The sequence below is a fragment of the Lissotriton vulgaris genome, chromosome 2_1 (assembly GCF_964263255.1).
Source record: "Lissotriton vulgaris chromosome 2_1, aLisVul1.2, whole genome shotgun sequence".
NCBI lineage: Eukaryota > Metazoa > Chordata > Amphibia > Caudata > Salamandridae > Lissotriton > Lissotriton vulgaris.
The window spans coordinates 636,450,599-636,471,213 of record NC_141687.1 but is presented as its reverse complement, the minus strand read 5'-3'; the positions used below and the strand labels follow the sequence as shown (position 1 = coordinate 636,471,213).

General features: G+C 44.7%; 1 pseudogene; it reads right to left on the bottom strand.

Moving 5' to 3' along the window:
- Window positions 1–8,984: 8,984 nt before the first annotated feature.
- On the bottom strand, window positions 8,985–10,792 carry LOC147730911 (uncharacterized; annotated as a pseudogene).
- Between the last annotated feature and the right edge of the window lie 9,823 nt (window positions 10,793–20,615).

Below are 20,615 nucleotides of genomic sequence, written 5' to 3'. Positions count from 1 at the left end.
TTGCTCTCCCAGTGCCCTTACATATCACTCATCTGTATCTTTGCTCCCCCTGTGCCCTTACATATCACTCCTGTGTGTCTTTCCTTTGTCTGTGTCCTAACATATCTCTCATCTGTGCCTTTGCCTCTCCATGTGCCCTTACATATCACTACTGTTAGTTTTTGCTCTCCCCCTGTCATTACTTATCACTCCTGTTTGTTTTCCTCTTCTTGTGCCCTTGCATATCACTCCTGTCTGTCTCTGCTCTCACAGACCCCACTAGCTGGACACAGCAAGAACAATTGTCACAGTTAAAATCGGAGCAGAACATTTCATACGTAAATGGTATTATTGCTGCTGATATTAATCTTTTACATCACACATAACAAATAGCATTGTATCTCGATGCTTCATCGTCATACCTGATATACACCGTCACTAAACAGCAGAAGTGCGAGAATCCCTAACCGTGTCCCCAATAATGATCGTCATGTAGCAGCAGCATATTGCTTCGATTTGAAAAACGAGCTGCCCCATTGAAGGAAGGAGATAACAGCCACAGAAGCCGTCAGTGCATTGTTTATTTTAGAAAGCACTATATCGTGATAAACCAGTTCAAATGTCACTTGTGCTACTGCTCCTTATTTTTTACATATGCGCGTCTGTTTGTTATTAATTAGAGAGTGGCAGAATTCTATACAAAAGAACAATCCGTGGCTTAGGCCCTCATTACAGAGATGCAGTTTCACTCGGAGAGCTAACTCGGAGTTCTATTACTCCACCCACAATCACAGTGTCTCCAAGTGTGCCCCCCCCCCGCTCATTTTACTGCGGCAGGACTGTAGACTCTGGGCAGCAGCACAGTCTGCCACCCACAAACAGTCTCTCCCCCCCCCCCCCCCCCACCCACCAGCAGACTAGTACCGTCAGAAACCCAGGACTCCCACCCAAGCCACCCGCCTGACTGCAGCTCTCCAACTAAAACTTTCTGCCTGCTCGGAATTAGTTAGTAGTAGAAAAAGTCTGCCGTTTTCTCCCTGGAATGGGGGGAAATTCATGGCAACACATCGTGTCTTTCACCCGGTATATTCGGTTTTGAGCCTACCGCAAATTTGCTCCTCGCTACCCCCCCTCCCCGCCCCCGATATCCCCTCACCAAGTTCCAGCCAACTACTAATGAGTATTTATTTTAGTGGTTTAATGTTCACTCTTCTCGGCTGGAGCGCCCAAACGCCGCATGGAGGATCCGCCTCTGCAAGAGAGTTAGAATGACTCATTTCTTTCCCCCTCTTTTAGTTTGTTTTACAGGCCATAACTGTGCTATGTTCCACAAACATGTACATTTTAAAATCAAGCATATATACAGTTGCTCACTGTGTAAGTGGGCATGATAACCACTTGCTAGAGATTAGAAGATTGTTTATCTGTGGCTGAATAATATTCCATAGACCCAACTGAACAGGCTATTAGCGAGGGGAAGGCAGTACGAACCAGGCTTGGATTTTCAGTTGAGAAAAGTAAATAATAAACTTTTACTTAACTTACCTATACCATCCCAAGTTCCCGCCTTCAAGTTCCGACTCGGACTCCAGCAGACTCCCGTCGTCCTGTTCAACTCCCATGGTGCTCAATGTCGTCACGCAGGAAGGCTGCAGGCAGCCTCCCTCCACCACAGCACAGCGCTGGGATTGGTTCGGCCGGCTTCCCCAACACCACGTGATTTCTCTGTATGCTGCAGCATACAGAGAGCAGGGAGAGTGGGAGGGGTTACTCGAGGGCAGGGGGGAGCGGCTTTCTTAATACAGTTAATACTGTCTGTTTGGACAGCCTATGTGAGGCTGCCCAAACAGACAGTATTTACAACAGAAGGAAAGCCACTCCCCCCTGCCCTCGAGTAACCCCTCCCACTCTCGCAACCAGGAACTTCATCTTTCTCGTCGTGCGAGAAGGCAGAAACAAATGGTAGTTCTCTACTATTTGTTTCTGCCTTCTCAGCACGGCGAGAAAGCAGTGGGGCGGCGCCCAAACGCCCCCATGGAGGATCCGCCTCTGGTCACATGGTCATAGACATAAACAAAAGAGTTTATACGTAATTAAATTATGATATGACAGTTCAAATGGCAATATGATATAAATAAATTGTATTTGCTGTTGGTTAATTGTTCACATGTTTTTCTAAACGTAAGAGTTGCATTAATTATTTTAACTTTTCTGGGATAAATCCTGAAACAGGCACTGGCCTATGTGCAAGATTACGCAATAAACACCGAGACATTGTAAACATGTATAATTCGCTTTCCTTAATGGTTTGGGATAAATCCCTGTGCAAATTATAGCTAATGCCTATACAAGCAATAACAAATGTGCAAAATTACGCAATGATGATGTAAACTTATGGGATAAATCCCTGTGCAAATCTTAACAAAGGCCTGTGCAAATATAGCAAATGTGCAAAATTATGCAGTTTGTGTGGAACAATTAAAATGATATCAATTTTTTCTATTTGTACAAATTATATTAAAAGTTGTGCAAAATATTGCGACCTTTAAATGATAGGGGAACGGGACAAGTGGTGAAAGTGCTAATGCTAATCTGTCATTAAATCGCAGTCTGCAATTCATGGAGATAATAAAGTGCATAAATGCCAATAGAGGGAAAATGAACCAAAAGAAGAGGGAAACAAAGTGCTGAGAGCTTATGATGATAAAAATATGTGTACGTGGTACATGTATGCTAATCTAGACATAAAAGAAATATACATTTATCTCCTTATTCTTAGTGTGAGTAAAATCATACATAAAACCTATTAATACCAGTATAAATATATCATCATCGTAAAAGATATAGAAAAAGACACCACATATATAAATAAGTGTTAAAACCAGTTCTCACATCTAAGGTACATGAATAAATACCTAAAACCCAGTGAAAAAAAAATATATATACATTAGAAAGAAGTAGAGCAATATATAGGAAAGTGGCTGACAAGGAACTTGACCAGCCACTTTGATTACATATATCAACAAGATGTTTACAAGGTGAAACAGTGAAAACAGATTGCCACCCTAGATCACAGGGATCCTGACTTATCTAGGGGGCTATAAAGGTGCTAACAGGAAGCCTAAATTAATTATACTAGTTACATTTGGCAGATGTTTTAGAGCGAGTGATTATAAAAAGTGGCGTAGATCCTCGGTATTGTTAAGGCCATTCGGCCATTTGCTGTCGAATTCAAGGATTAAACTCGACTCTAATCGCCTTAACTTGAGCTCCCTGTTGCCTCCTCTTCTAGGTTTTGGGACAGAAGCTATCACATAGTAAGGGAGACAACTAAGGTCTTTATTATGTGTACTCTCAAAATGGCGAGCCACCGGATATGCCTGGTCGCTATGAAGGATAGCTCTGATATGCTACAGTATTCTGACGTGCACTTGCTGTTTTGTACTGCCAATATAGTTAAGGCCACAAGTGCACGTCAGGACGTACACAGCATATTCAGTTTTACAAGTATGGCTACCTTTGATCGGAATATCAGCAGCAGAAAAAGGTGTTCTGTAGTGGGTCTTATTGATTCCGAACTTGCACGCTGTTGCAAACTAGGGCTAAATTATAGGGTATTTACTCTACTATATAACCTGTATTGAGGTGGTTTTCCTTTCTCTTGTTTTGTTTAGGCACTAAAGCAATCAAGATAGGATACTGTGAAGATCTACCGACATTTGAAAAAATTTGCTATGACCTATGTTATTGACTTATGAATTTGGGGCATCATGGTGTTATATTGGCAATTTCCCCCACTTGGGATTTCCAAATGTATTATTTTTGGTATTATGGTGCAATGCAATACTTACAAGAGTTGGTTATTGAATTTATGAATTCTTATGTTGCTTTCATGATTTTGTTATTTGTTCTCTTGTATTATTCTCCCACTGGGGTAGTATATCCTTTACCATTATGTTTGTAATTACCCACTGGGGTAACCAACATTACGTTAAAAGCAACTGGCTCTGTGCATTAGTTCTGGTTAATTGAGCACAAATATTTTATTTGAGCATTATCATAAGCATTTAGGTCATAGGCAAACACCAGCCTCATCTACTCTAATGCGTTAATTCACTGGATGAGAATGTTTGGTAACATGCATTTATGTAGGATTATTTAAACTGTATATGCGATTTAATAAGCACAATATTATTCAAGATGCTTCATATGCTATACGCGGTCAAATGGGTTAATATGTATTTTGGCGAATGTATTAATTCGGTTGTCTCTCATATACATGAATGCCATTTATGTGTTTGTGTGAATATAATACTCAGGCAAATCTCCAATAAACACTAGCACATGAACAATGGCATTTGCCAAACGAAACAATAAGAAGTGATCAAAACAAGTTTTTGCACATTTGATACATTTTAATTAATCAATATAAAAAAAATTATTCAATTATAAAAATTTCTGGTACATTCATATACATGTATGATAAAATGTTTCAGCATTATAGCATATGCATAAGTTCAGACGTTTATCAAATACATATAACAATTGAATTAAAAGATGGTTTCCTGTCTACGCGTTTCGACACAGGTGTGTCTTCCTCAGGACTGTACCATCGTATTTCTGTAAAACATATTAAAAATATTTACAAATCTATGTACAAACCTATGTATTACAGTGCAAAAAACCGTTTCTAAATCCAGTTATGTTATTACATATACAAAGCTAGTGTTTCCTGATTTACATATTTGATAATACCGCTATCTACTGATATATGAGTTTGTCACAGAAAAAAAGAAAACATCATTTGTACATATATACATCTACATACACGTCATCAGACATCTATATACATAATTACAACATATCTCTGAACACCTAATGTTGTTCACTATAGATTTTACCCTTCTACTGAGTAGTATGTTGTTTTTTAAAACACAGTTTACCAACAAACAGACTTATAGTAGAGGATGAAAAGAACCATATAAGTGGGAAAAACAGGGAAAAGCTAAGAAATGTTTGTGCATGATTTTAAGTTCTTTCACTAGGCATTAAAGTGATATGTCCCTTTATATATCACAATAAAGGATTAGTATATTTTTTTTATGGAGATTGCAAAAAACCACATCAGGTAATTTGCAGCATACTCAGCATATTGATTCAGTGTCAGCTTACCTAGATGGTCTAGAAATAACAGCTAACATCATAAATTGATGATCGGAGTCAGCGAATTTTAGTTCCTGAAAGACGGATAAGTAATATTATACTCTACATAAAAGGATTCAAAGAATTATTTCATTGTAGCAGTTATCCTCACATTCAGCATGGTTTGCCTATTTGTTGCTGTTTTCTACTATTACATATTATGTTGAGCATTTTTTTACATAGTTATGAGTCCAATAAGGTAAGAAAAGTGGCACGGTGAATCATAAGTTGCTCGTTGGAAAATCCTCAAATAAGTGCTTAATAAAGGTCTAGCATGTATCTCACAGGTTATTTTTATACAGGAGTTTTCTTACCAAATAAGAAACAAATCTGTAGTGATATTTTCTGTGAACCGCTGATGGGAAAAAAACGTCCTTACTGAGAAATTTTGCTCTAAACATTGAAAAAAATGATTGGTACGCATTAGGTTTTATCCGTTGTATCTTAATTTTGTATTCTTTTAATACGCTTCTTAGCCTATGAAGTGTTAGGACATATGTTGTCGTGGGGTTGCGGCGGACCGGAATAACAGGCGTGGAGGCCGTATGTAGTGAGCGATGTCTATTTATTAGGGGGGTGCACAAAGTCAAGGGTAGACCAGAGTCTGGGAGGGGGTGTCCACGTTGTGGAAGGTCCGTAGTCACAGGTCCCACAGATAGCTCCTGGAGGTGCTTGGATAGCACAGGTGGTGGTAGAGGTGCCGTCGTCCAACAGGGGGCTCTGGATCCCTGCACGGGTGGTGGTTCCTCGGAGGCGTGCAAGGAGAGATAAAGAAAGGACCGTTAGTCCGACCGTTCCAAACGGTATGGATACCTTATGCCATCACCGGGAGTGCGTAAGAGAAGGCAGACAGTGAGGGAGGGGTTTGTGTAGAATACGATCGGGAAGAAGAGGAGGGTGTCGGAGGATAGAGGCAGTGCCAGGAATATCATACAAGTGCCAGCTCGTGAAGAGGTGCTTTACTTAATGTACAGTGGTCAGGGTGGCTTCAATATAATACACAGTGCTCAGTGATTCCAAGAGGGGGGTTTTGTGTGGGCAGTTTACGCTAGGGTGATTCACACTTTATCTACACAGGAGGGGGGATGTTACTCACATGGTCCCGCCGTAGCTCTCCCGTGAGCTACGGCCGCTCTCCAGCGTCCTCCACAGGACTCCACCAGTCCTCCGTCCAGACCTCGTCGTCTTCTCCTTCTCCGTTCCGCTCTGCAGGGGTGCCGCCGTCCGTCTTCTGCCACGATCCGAACTCTCCGCACACCAGGCTGTCGTTGGTTTCTCCTTTTCTGTCGTCCGCCGTGGGGTAGGGGGTGGGACTTCCGGGGTCACGCGGGAGTCCTTCCGGTTTCTGGTCGTTCCGGATTGGGTCCTGCAAGGAGGAAGAAAACAATGGTGTCCGGGGTGCCAGGGACGCCGTCTGATCGATCCGGGAGATTCGGGAGCCCGAGGGAGCCATCGGGTTGTGTACGGTAGGGGCCGCCTTCTCTTCACATCCCCTTTCCCTAGCTGTCCTTCCTGTAGGGGGAGGATATCTTGAAAGGTAATCGGCGTTACCCTGTTCAACGCCTTTCCTGTGCAGTGTTTTGAACCTGTAAGGTTGGAGGGACAAGAACCAACGTAACACCCGATCATTGTGTCCTTTATTGCGGGCCATCCATTCCAAGGGAGCGTGGTCGGTATACAGGATGAATTCCCGTCCCTCTAGATAGTAGCGTAGGCTATCTATCGCCCATTTTATGGCCAGTGCCTCTTTTTCTACGACCGCGTAGTTCATCTCCCTTGGAAACAATTTGCGGCTTAGAAATAGGATGGGTCGTTCGTCTCCATTGCGGTCACGTTGGGACAGCACAGCCCCCAAACCTTGATCAGACGCATCGGTCTGGAGGATGAACGGCAGATTATAGTCCGGACTGATAAGGACAGGATCCGACAGCAAGGAATGTTTCAGGAGGTGGAAAGCTTTTAACATACGGGTATCGGGGTGTTTTAGTGCCTCTTCGGCCTTTGTTGATTTTTTTAGGAGATCGGTTAGGGGGGCAGCCGTCTGGGAAAAGTCAGGGATAAATCTCCTGTAGTATCCCAATAGACCGAGGAATGCACGTAGCTCTTTTCTTGTTTTTGGAAAGGGGATGGCTTGGATGGCTGTGATTTTATTGTTCTGTGGCCGGATCAGTCCCTCGCCTAACAGATAACCCAGATATTTAACGGTTTGAGCCGCCAGGGTGGTTTTTGCTGGGTTGATTCTGAACCCGTATGAACCCAAGGATGATATGACTTTATGTAGGTGACGCAGGTGTTGCTGCCAGTCATCACTGTAGATGATTATATCTTCCAAATAGGCTCCCGCATACCGGGAATGTGGTTGTAGGACTAGGTTCATGGCTCTTTGAAAAGTCGCGGGAGCGCCGTGAAGGCCGAAGGGCATCATTGTGAATTGATAGAGGCCGTCCGGAGTAGAAAAGGCTGTTTTCTTCTTATCTTCGTCCCTCAATGGGATCTGCCAGTACCCCTTGCAGAGGTCCAGCGTACTGATGTACTTCGCCCGTCCTATTCGTTCGATCATTTCATCGACACGAGGGAGCGGGTACGTATCAAAGGAGGAGATTTTGTTTACCTCCCTGAAGTCGATACAGAATCGGATTGATCCATCCGGCTTAGGCACTAGTACAATGGGTGAATTCCAGCTACTGACTGACGGTTCTATGACGCCGAGGCGCATCATCTGTACTATCTCTTCTTGAATGACTGCTCTACGTGCTTCCGGGACCCGATAGGGTCTTTGACGTACCGTTTTCCCGGGCTCGGTTATGATGGAATGTTCAATTACCGAGGTGCGACCCGGGGATGTAGAGAAGATCTTTTGCAATGATTGTAGGGAAGCCCGTAGATTCTGTCTTTGGTTTTCGGGGAGATCGGGATCAATGCATGGCTCATAAGACAACTCTAGTTCTGGACTGGTACCAGTTAGAACAGGGAGAGGCCCGACCCAGGCCTTCAGCAGATTCACGTGGTAAATCTGTGTAACATGGCGGATGGGATCTGTTTCCACCTCATAGGTGACCGGGGTTACTTGTCGCAAGACAGAAAACGGGCCCTGCCATTGTCCCAGTAGTTTGTGGTCCGAGGATGGGATCAAGAGAAGGACCAGGTCACCCGGGGCAAAAGATCGGGGTTTGGTACCTTTGTCGTACTGTTGTTTCTGATGGGCTTGTGCAATCGTCATATTCTGCCTGACTATGTCCCGTATTTGACCCAAGTGTGTTTTAAGGTTCTCTACATACTCAGGGAGGGGTCTGGTCCGGTCGGGTTCGGCCTCCCAGGCTTCTTTAGCCATATCCAACAGGGTTCTTGGGGGTCGCCCATATAGGAGCTCGTAGGGCGAATAGCCAGTGCTGCTCTGCACCTTGCAGCGGATCGCAAACAGAGCCAGGGGTAGCATCTCCTCCCACCTTCTGCTCTCGAGGGCCAACAGTTTTTTCAGGGTACTCTTGAGAGTGGCGTTGTAGCGCTCCACCAACCCGTCTGTCTGCGGGTGGTAAGCGGAGGTCCTTATCTGCTTAATACCGAGTCGTGAACACACCTGCCTCATCAATGTGGACACGAAGGGGGTTCCCTGGTCAGTCAATATCTCCCGAGGGAAGCCTACCCTAGAAAAAATGGAGATCAAGGCTTTAGCGATATTTTGAGTTGTAGGCTGTCTTAGGGGTACAGCTTCAGGGAAGCGGGTGGCGTAATCGACCAGTACTAATGCGTATCGACAACCAGTTCTGGAGGGTAACAGAGGGCCTATAATGTCCATCCCTACTCTACTGAAGGGTACATCAATCAAGGGTAGAGGCTGTAGGGGTACCCTCGGTGGTCGATACCGGCTGTTTTTTTGACAAACCGGGCATGCACGGCAATACAGTTTTATTTGCTGGTAGACCCCTGGCCAATAGAATTTCTCCAAGATAGCCTGTCCTGTCTTCTCGTCGCTAAAGTGTCCCCCCAGCAGATGGCTATGAGCGAGAAACAACACCTTGTCTCGGAAGGGTCCCGGAATCAGTAGCTGGGGTGGTTGTTGTGCCCCTCCCTTCCTGTACAGTAGGCCATTCTTTCGGAAGAAATAGGGACCTACTTGTAAAGGGTCTTCGTGGTCGAGAGCACGACTCCAGGCATCTTGGAGGACAGGATCCTCCTGTTGAGCGGCTCGGAACTCCCTGTCGGTTTCCCAGGGGTGTTCTTCCACTCTGACGGGAAGAACAGCAACATGGTTCCTTTTCTCTTTCTTCTTTTGGGTTTTCGTTTTGTGTGCTTTGCCTGAAGCCTCTTGACTTGGCTGGTCGTGTGGAAACGGGGCCTCCAACCACCACTTTTCCAGGGAGTTGGTGGTTTCATGGAGAAGACGAGGTAGTCCAGAGTAATCACTGCCCAGTATTACTTGTTCCGGGAGGGATGGAATGAGGCCAACAGTGAGCGTGGTGCCCTGGTCAGTCGGGTGTTGTACACGTACCCTGGCGGTGGGGTACAGTTTTGTATCTCCGTGCACACATTGGATTGCTACCGTACCGGTCACTGGTCCCACAGGGTTTGGTAGCTCTTGTGGACGGAGTACGCTTTGTCTGCAGCCCGTATCAGCCAGGGCTAGAACAGGGTGTCCCTCAATCCGTACTGGGCAATGAAATCTAGGAGGGCTAGGATCTGTGGGGAGGCACACATAATTCCTGGCGAGACCCACCTCCATTGGTTCATCTTTCTGAGGACACACTCGCGCAATGTGTCCGTATCCTCCACAGTGATAGCACTGGGGACCGGGTGGTGGTGCCCGTGGTACAACAGGGTAAGGGAACAACGGGGGCAGTTCCGGCTTCTTGGCTAGGGGAGGTCTCGGTGTTCGGGTCCCGGTGTGGGGCTGAGACCGATGTGGATGCTCTTCTTTGGGCCTCTGAAAGTCTTGGGCGCGGTTGTAAGCGCTGGCAATTTCAACCGCACTTTCAAGGGTCAGACGGGCATGTTGGCGAACCCATTTTTGAGTGGTAGGATGTAGGGAAGCCAGGAATTGTTCCAAATATATTTTGGAGAGTATTTCTTCTTTCGTGGAGGAGGCAGGACGCAACCAGCGATCCGCCAGGTCACGGATGCGAAAAGAGAGAGCCCTTGGTGTTTCTTGAGGTCCTTCTTTGGCTTGGCGGAGCTTCACCCTGTAAGTCTCATCATCAATACCAAGCCTTTCCAAGATACAGGTTTTTATATCGGCATAGGGCGTTTGTCCTTGTACATTGGCCTGTTGATATGCCGCTTGTAATTCACCGGTAAGTAGGGGTCCTAGATAATGTCCCCAGCGTTCAGGGGGCCAAGCAGCAGCTTGGGCCAACCGCTCAAAGTTGGTAAAAAAGAAGTCCGGGTCCTCTCCCGGGACGTACTTTTGAAGGACCACAGAGGGGAGGGAAGCTATAGGTCTTTGTTGGCCAAGTACATCGGTGAGCTTTCCCATAGCTTGATCCTGGGCCGCCCCCTGACCCTTCAACACGTCATGTAATTGACCTCGGTCATCTTCGGCGGTTTTTAGAAATTGTTCCATCATTTTCCCCAGTTGTTCCTGGGTCTCTGCGAGCTTCTGCACAGCGGCCTCCATGCTTCCGGGAAATCCCACTTCTGACACCACCTGTTGTCGTGGGGTTGCGGCGGACCGGAATAACAGGCGTGGAGGCCGTATGTAGTGAGCGATGTCTATTTATTAGGGGGGTGCACAAAGTCAAGGGTAGACCAGAGTCTGGGAGGGGGTGTCCACGTTGTGGAAGGTCCGTAGTCACAGGTCCCACAGATAGCTCCTGGAGGTGCTTGGATAGCACAGGTGGTGGTAGAGGTGCCGTCGTCCAACAGGGGGCTCTGGATCCCTCCACGGGTGGTGGTTCCTCGGAGGCGTGCAAGGAGAGATAAAGAAAGGACCGTTAGTCCGACCGTTCCAAACGGTATGGATACCTTATGCCGTCACCGGGAGTGCGTAAGAGAAGGCAGACAGTGAGGGAGGGGTTAGGGTAGAATACGATCGGGAAGAAGAGGAGGGTGTCGGAGGATAGAGGCAGTGCCAGGAATATCATACAAGTGCCAGCTCGTGAAGAGGTGCTTTACTTAATGTACAGTGGTCAGGGTGGCTTCAATATAATACACAGTGCTCAGTGATTCCAAGAGGGGGGTTTTGTGTGGGCAGTTTACGCTAGGGTGATTCACACTTTATCTACACAGGAGGGGGGATGTTACTCACATGGTCCCGCCGTAGCTCTCCCGTGAGCTACGGCCGCTCTCCAGCGTCCTCCACAGGACTCCACCAGTCCTCCGTCCAGACCTCGTCGTCTTCTCCTTCTCCGTTCCGCTCTGCAGGGGTGCCGCCGTCCGTCTTCTGCCACGATCCGAACTCTCCGCACACCAGGCCGTCGTTGGTTTCTCCTTTTCTGTCGTCCGCCGTGGGGTAGGGGGTGGGACTTCCGGGGTCACGCGGGAGTCCTTCCGGTTTCTGGTCGTTCCGGATTGGGTCCTGCAAGGAGGAAGAAAACAATGGTGTCCGGGGTGCCAGGGACGCCGTCTGATCGATCCGGGAGCTTCGGGAGCCCGAGGGAACCACCGGGTTGTGTACGGTAGGGGCCGCCTTCTCTTCACAACATAATATAACCTTCTTACCATATTTTAAAAAACAGTAAATTAATGGTCGTATTTCAATAGATAGGCAAAGGCGTCGCAGATGGCAGCGTCTTATATTCTGGATATCAAAGAAAAAACGTACACATTTATTATTAACTTGTATGGGTTCTATCATAAAGTGTCCTCAAAATATTGCACCTAATCGAAACAACATTAAATTTACCTGATATTATTAAGAATCTATGTGCCGCCTGCCACAAAATTCCCGGCGTCTTTAATTCTATATAGAAAAGACGAAAACGGAAAAACTGCGTCATTTAAAGGGGGAGGTCTACTGACTATAGACGACCTCTTACTGATACTCGTTGTTTTTACCTGTTTTGGTGTTGCGCACAGCAGACCGGCTGCAAATGGTACCCGGCGTCTTTAAATACTATATTGGGAACACAGATATGACTCACATGTACTGAGGTGGTTTTCCTTTCTCTTGTTTTGTTTAGGCACTAAAGCAATCAAGATAGGATACTGTGAAGATCTACCGACATTTGAAAAAATTTGCTATAACCTATGTTATTGACTTATGAATTTGGGGCATCATGGTGTTATATTGGCAATTTCCCCCACTTGGGATTTCCAAATGTATTATTTTTGGTATTATGGCGCAATGCAATACTTACAAGAGTTGGTTATTGAATTTATGAATTCTTATGTTGCATTCATGATTTTGTTATTTGTTCTCATGTATTATTCTCCCACTGGGGTAGTATATCCTTTACCATTATGTTTGTAATTACCCACTGGGGTAACCAACATTACGTTAAAAGCAACTGGCTCTGTGCATTAATTCTGGTTAATTGAGCACAAATATTTTATTTGAGCATTATCATAAGCATTTAGGTCATAGGCAAACACCAGCCTCATCTACTCTAATGCGTTAATTCACTGGATGAGAATGTTTGGTAACATGCATTTATGTAGGATTATTTAAACTGTATATGCGATTTAATAAGCACAATATTATTCAAGATGCTTCATATGCTATACGCGGTCAAATGGGTTAATATGTATTTTGGCGAATGTATTAATTCGGTTGTCTCTCATATACATGAATGCCATTTATGTGTTTTCACATAGAAAACCCCTCTTTAAGATGGCCGCCGTTTGCAACTAGCGATCACCGCGAAGTCCTTCATCTATGTTAAGCTTTCACTACGTGTGTGTTTTTCACTTGTTTACACTTTATTTAAAGAACAGCTTGAGGCATGGGTGTTACCCGTGAGCAAGACGAGTTTGTCATCGAAACGCGTTGGGTTTTCCATCCAGCTCGTTACACCATGCTAATTATTATGGAATAATAAACCCGTTTTTCCAGCAACTGACAATGGAGTGGTAACATGCTTTTTTGGAGGGGAGTGCGCCAGCAATTTCTTTTGCGTTTATGAATCTTGAATTATACGAAAGGGCAACCTCCGACCCTTGGGCGCACCGCTGTCCTGGTGTCCCGGCTACCTCGGAGGAAGTGTGGAACTTTATTATGAAGTGAGCCGGTCGACCGCGCTGCCGAGCGTTGTGTTGGTGGCGTTGTGTGGAGCAACTGTGACTGCGAGAGAAACAGTCTGGCGGAATTCGGACTTGTACTTGAAGCCTGCGGCGATGGAAGAATCGAGAGAAGAAAGAAGCGCTGATTACTACGCGCATGGACTGTCTTGAGTCTCCGAAGGGTGAGTTTCTGTCTGAGCACTTCTGTTTTAGCTAACTTGCTGGCCTCATTAACTCCCAGTACTGCTATTGTTTTACACGCACCACCCTTTCCATGTTGGGAAGCACTTTAGACGGCAGCGCAACTTTTCCCTGCCCGCTTTCCGGTTGACTATCGAACCGGCGCGTGATAGCGGGGACCTCCAGAATTTACCATAAAAACCAAAAGGTAAAAAAAAAGGAATTTCGGGTTGATTACCGGTACGATAATTACGAACTACAATGCATGGACAATAGGTGTAGAACACCTGTAACATTGAGCGACAATGGATGATGAAATAGAGTCATGCAGGAGGCTTCGAGCACAATCTATGTTTCTGCAACAAGCCAAGCAGGCATCTAATGCAGAACAAACAGCAGTCTCCAATACTACTGTGAATAAATATCAAAAATTGAAGAAGCTGATCCGCAAAGAGGTGTCCCGATGGTGGGAAGCCATAACAATAGAAAAGTATCAGGAAGAGAAAAGAGTTCCTAGGGGTCTGCGGATCTTAATTTTCCCCTCACATGAAGAGCCTGATGTTGAACTGGCTGAAGAATGGGCAGGGAATCTCATGGATTGTTCGAATAGAATGATGTCAATACTGATTAAACATGCGTGGAAAGATAGACTGATGCTACTTAAACAAATAGCGGAGCTCAAGGATGAAATAGAGAAGGAAGAAACCGCTGAGAATTTTACCAAAAAAATGGGGGAAATAAACAAGCGGATCTGTAAACATGAGGATGAAATTGTGGCAAAAAAGGAAAGAAAATTTACACGTGATACAATTGATTATCAAGCTAGTCGTATCTTTACCTTCAGCCGCAAGTATGACAACATGAAACGGAAAGGCATTCAGGCTAATCTGGATATGGTACAACCAGGGAACGAAGTGGATGGTGAAATAAGTGAAAGCGACATCTCAGAGGATGGCACAACACCAGTTGGAGTACAAAATCCTCCTAAATCGTCAAATTTTTGGGAGGAATTCCGCATGATGAACCAATCTGCCCAACAGCAGAACTAGCAGATAGATCGAGGCTGAGGGAGGCAGAACCGTTCGCGGAAGAGGAAGAGGAAAAGGCAACGATGGAGGAGAGGCCACACAATCCAAAAAGAAATCAGGCGAGGAGGGAGGAAGCAAAACGAACACAACCCCAATGGGAGTGGAAACACGGGGTCAAAGAAAAAGAGGAAAATGAATCTGAACCTAAAGAATGTGGTAAATTTATCTTCCCGTACTTTATCTAATATGGAACAAAATGTTTTGCAACATGGTCTTTCCTTCTGCCCTACCTCTAACTTTTGTTACTCCCAAGAACGCATTGATTTGTTAAAATTCACCAGAAAACTGAGACTCCATAAATGGCACAAACTTAAAGTTAAAGGCACTGTTAAAAGTACTGCTGTGGTGCCGCCGGCCATTGAAACTATAGGGGAGGTTGAAACTCTCATTGTTTTGAAACAATTTGAGAATGAAGACCTGGAGGATGGAACTATCAATGCTATGTCCTTGGGCTTTAATACTAACCTTAATACCACCAACACTTTCAAACCTAAATCTAACTTTACCCTACTTTACCGTTTTGTAGCATTGATACGTTTGAAAATCTTGTAATCAATGACTTAAAGAAATTGGCTAAGATGAAGCATTGGTCTAATGACAGCCTCAGCAAACCTGAACGTTTAGCAATACGTACCCTAGAATGTGATCCCTCAATTGTAATCCGTCAGTCGGACAAAGGGGGGAATGTTGTTGTTCTGGACACAGTTAAATATTTACAGGAAGGGATGCGTCAACTAAACTGTATGGATTGTTATGAGAGGACCACATTGGATATAATTGAAAGCTCTAACAAAATGTATTATGACATGTTAAAAAACTGGCATGCAAAGGGGATCTTAGAATGGAATGAATATTCTTTTCTACTTAATCGCAATCCTAAGGTGGCAATTTTATATCTTCTACCTAAATTGCATAAAAACGCAGTGGAACCCCCAGGGAGACCTATCGTTTCCTCTATGGGATCATTATTGGAAAAAACATCCAAGTATATAGACCACTTTTTGCGTCCCTTTGTGGAAAAACCTCCGTCTTACTTGAAAGACAGTAGAGATTTCATTACCAAAATCAGAGATGTGGATTAGAAAGATGGTTACCTGCTGATCTCATTAGATGTATGTAGCTTATATACATCAATTAGACATGCGGATGGTATTCAAGCATGTTGCCAGTTCCTTAAAGCCCGTTCAATCTCATTTTTGGACCACACTGAGATGTTGCTCCAGATGATGTTGTTCTGTCTAGAAAACAATTTTTTTATTTTCAATGACAACTACTTTAGGCAACAACAAGGGACTGCCATGGGAACTTGTTTTGCTCCCAGCTTTGCCAACCTTTTCATGGCCAGCTGGGAGCAGCAAGTCGCACGGACTCAGGATCTGTATCACAGCCATGTGATTCTTTGGCTGCGATACATTGATGACCTGTTTATCATCTGGGATGGTCCATGCACAGTGGCAGAACAATTCATTCAAAGACTGAATCAAAACACTCTGAACCTCAGTCTAGAAGGGAAAATCAGTGACAACACGATGGAATTTTTAGATCTGACTGTCCATGTGGTAAACAAGAAACTTGTCACCAAACTCTTCAGAAAAGAAACTGCTGGTAACACTTTGTTACACGCAGATAGTGGCCACCCTAAATCTTTGATTCGGAGCATACCATTTGGCGAATTCCTCCGGGCTCGGAGAAATTGCAGCTCTGAACAAGATTGTTTAGCTGAAGGTAGTTGTATGACTGAACGTTTCATTGAGAGGGGCTATGACACCAACATCATCCAGGCAGCATACGAGAAAGCCAGTTCCCTTAGTCAGGCAGAACTATTAGTACCCAAAGAGAAACCCCTTGATATGAATGACAACAAGATTAGATTTGTAGCCACCTACCACTCTAAATCCTGGCAGGTACAAAAGAGTCTAAGAAAACACTGGAAAGTATTGGGCACAGAATCTACACTTGATGATGTACTGAGTGGCAATCCGGACATATCATATCGCAAGGCTAGTTCCTTGAAGGACAAACGCAGCAGGAATGATGTAAGCGCTCTGAAAACCAGAAAATCTGATATAGAAGGTTTTTTCACTTGCATGGCCTGTAAGGCCTGCAAATTTAGTACCAATGTCAAAAAAGTTTACTTTCCAGTGGAGAATAGGGAGAGGACTATCAAAAAACATCTGTCGTGCCTGTCAGACTATTGTGTCTATGTCCTGATTTGCCCATGTGCGAAAAAATACGTGGGGAGCACAATGTTCCCCGCCAAGAAACGTATTCTGAAGCACATGAGAGCAATTCTGAACAGGGATCAAGAGTCGCCTATTGCCAGACATTTTGATGAACTACACAAGAGCAATCGGAATTTGTTAAAGTTTTTCGTTATTGATCGGGTCCCCCCAATGAAAAGAGGAGGGGACAGAATACGGAAACTTCGACAATTGGAAAGTCAGTATATCATTGATTTAGACACTAAGATCCCAGCTGGGCTGAACTCTGAGGAGGAACTGTCCTGGTATTTGGGAGAATGACTGAAGTGGTGATTCCGTTCTCTGAATTTATCCTTGAGTATTCTGATACTTGTATTTTTAAATGGAACCATATACTAGTCTCCTGTGTTTAGACTTTAAGATTGTTTTTTAAATTTCACGTAACTTTATATTTTTTCACTGTTTGTTTATTGTTAGCTGTTGCAAACTAGGGCTAAATTATAGGGTATTTACTCTACTATATAACCTGTATTGAGGTGGTTTTCCTTTCTCTTGTTTTGTTTAGGCACTAAAGCAATCAAGATAGGATACTGTGAAGATCTACCGACATTTGAAAAAATTTGCTATGACCTATGTTATTGACTTATGAATTTGGGGCATCATGGTGTTATATTGGCAATTTCCCCCACTTGGGATTTCCAAATGTATTATTTTTGAAATTATGGTGCAATGCAATACTTACAAGAGTTGGTTTCTGAATTTCTGAATTCTTATGTTGCTTTCATGATTTTGTTATTTGTTCTCATGTATTATTCTCCCACTGGGGTAGTATATCCTTTACCATTATGTTTGTAATTACCCACTGGGGTAACCAACATTACGTTAAAAGCAACTGGCTCTGTGCATTCATTCTGGTTAATTGAGCACAAATATTTTATTTGCGCATTATCATAATCATTTAGGTCATAGGCAAACACCAGCCTCTTCTACCCTAATGCGTTAATTCACTGGATGAGAATGTTTGGTAACATGCATTTATGTAGGATTATTTAAACTGTATATGTGATTTAATAAGCACAATATTATTCAAGATGCTTCATATGCTATACGCGGTCAAATGGGTTAATATGTATTTTGGCAAATGTATTAATTCGGTTGTCTCTCATATACATGAATGACATTTATTTGTTTTCACATAGAAAACCCCTCTTTCAGATGGCCGCCGTTTGCAACTAGCGATCACCGTGAAGTCCTACACCTATGTTAAGCTTTCACTACGTGTGTGTTTTTCACTTGTTTACACTTTATTTAAAGAACAGCTTGAGGCATGGGTGTTACCCGTGAGCAAGACGAGTTTGTCGCCGAAACGCGTTGGGTTTTCCATCCAGCTCGTTACACCATGCTGATTATTATGGAATAATAAACCCGTTTTTCCAGCAACTGACAATGGAGTGGTAACATGCTTTTTTGGAGGGGAGTGCGCCAGCAATTTCTTTTGCGTTTGTGAATCTTGAATATGTATGTATATATATATATATATATATATATATATATATATATATATATATATATATATATATATATATATATATCAACGAGCAAATGTCCTAAGATGAGAGGAGCATCAGTAGCTGGTGCCGGCGGCAAGGTTCAGGACACCCTCGCAGTAATTACTTTCAGCAATAACTTCTCAAAAGAGAAAACGCCGCACACTACTTCGTTAGTTGAATTATTGGTTTATTTTCTGTAGGTTCACCACCAATTTTGGTGGGGAACCTACAGAAAATAAACCAATAATTCAACTAACGAAGTAATGTGCGGCGTTTTCTCTTTTGAGAAGTTATTGCTGAAAATATATATATATATATGTATATATATATATATATATATATATATATATATATATATATATATATATATATATATATATATATATATATATAGATATAGGTAGTTATAGTTAGGTCCTAGTTTCCATAGGAAATCCACAACATTCTATTTGGAATAACTTTGGCGCCGGTGAACGAATCTTCGCGAATTTCTCCAAGAAAATGGCCTGCTCTGCTCGGCTCCTTCACTGAAAGTTTGGGGGTGATTCGTGAAACAGGGGCCGAGAAAAAAAGGGAGTCCCAAAACGTGTTTTCCCATTGCAATTTTCCATAGGACCTGTAGCCCGTGCTACAGCCGGAACGGCTGAACGGAATTACACCAAATTTGGCAAAAAGGTAGAGTTCGGTTTGCAGATCACGCTTTTTGTTAAATGGTGTAAATCCGTTCAGTAGTTCCTGAGAAAATCATAAGTAAAATCATAAGTATATCTACAGGTGCGCACGGTACACGTACTGTCCACGTACGGGTCCGCGTACAGGGCCGTGTACGTACGCGTACGTACGCGGACCTTCCTGAGCACGAGCTGCATGCTAATTGGCTGGCAACTGCCTGTCAACACTCCAAACCAGAAAGTGTTGGCAGGCATCTTGTGCCTCGGTAGACTGAGGCACAAGAAAGCAATAAAACAAGTCCACAAAACACGCAAAGGGGGCAGGGTAGAAACACCCTGACCCCTTAGGCCTGCCCGGGGGGTCCCACAAAGACCCCCAAGGCCACCCAATTTTTATTTTTATTTTCGAAAAAATTGCGGCGTACGAGTACGTACGCGTACAGGTCCACGTACGGGTCTGCGTATGTACGTGCACATACACATACCTTTCCGAGCACGAGCTGCATGCTGATTGGCTGTGAACACTCCAAACCAGGAAGTGTTGGCAGCCATCTTGCGCTCGGTAGACCAAGGCACAAAAAAGCAGAAAAACAAACTTGTAGAACGCAAAAAGGGGGCAGGGTAGAAACACCCTGACCCCTAGGCCTGCTCAGGTGGTCCCACAAGGACCCCCAAGGCCCCAACATATTTTTTATTCAAACCCGGCCTGATTTTTTCAAATTGCCCCCGGGGGGACCAAATCCCGGGGGCATAGTGAAAAAGAAGTGTGGGGGGGCCCCAATCCCCCCCATACTGCCCCAGGGACCGCCACCCCGGGGCAAAGCAACGTAGCCCCCTGGCGCCTACTGGAGGTTCCTGGTGGGCTAGTTGGCCCCCCGGGACCCCCAGTATGCAAGGGGAATTAGTTCCCCCTCTGCAAATGTGCCCATGGGCTGCGTTGCAGAGAGGTATAAAAAGGGGCGTGGCCTCATTACACCTCTCTGCAATGCAGTCCCCTGGTGCATACTGGAGGTTGCAGGTGGGCTAGTTGGCCCCCATGGACCCCCAGTGTGCAAGGGGAATTAGATCCCCCTCTGCAAATGCGCCCGGGGGCTGCGTTGCAGAGAGGTGTAAAAAGGGGCATGGTCTCATTACACCTCTCTACAATGCAGCCCCCTGGTGCATACTGGAGGTTCCTGGTGGGCTAGTTGGCCCCCATGGACCCCCAGTATGCAAGGGGAATTAGTTCCCACTCTGCAAACGCTCCCGGGGACTGCGTTGCAGAGAGGTGTAAAAAGGGGTGTGGCCTCATTACCCCTCTCTGCAATGCAGCCCCCTGGCGCATACTGGAGATTCATGGTGGGCTAGTTGGCCCCCTGGGACCCGAGTATGCAAGGGGAATTAGTTCCCCCTCTGCAAACGTGCCCGGGGGCTGCGTTGCAGAGAGGTGTAAAAAGGGGCGTGGCCTCATTACATCTCTCTGCAACGCAGCCTTCTGGCGCATACTGGAGGTTCCAGGTGGGCTAGTTGGTCTCCAGGGACCCCCAGTATGCAAGGGGACTTAATCCCCAACTTAGAACACTCTACAGGGCGCGTTTGCACAGTGGTGAA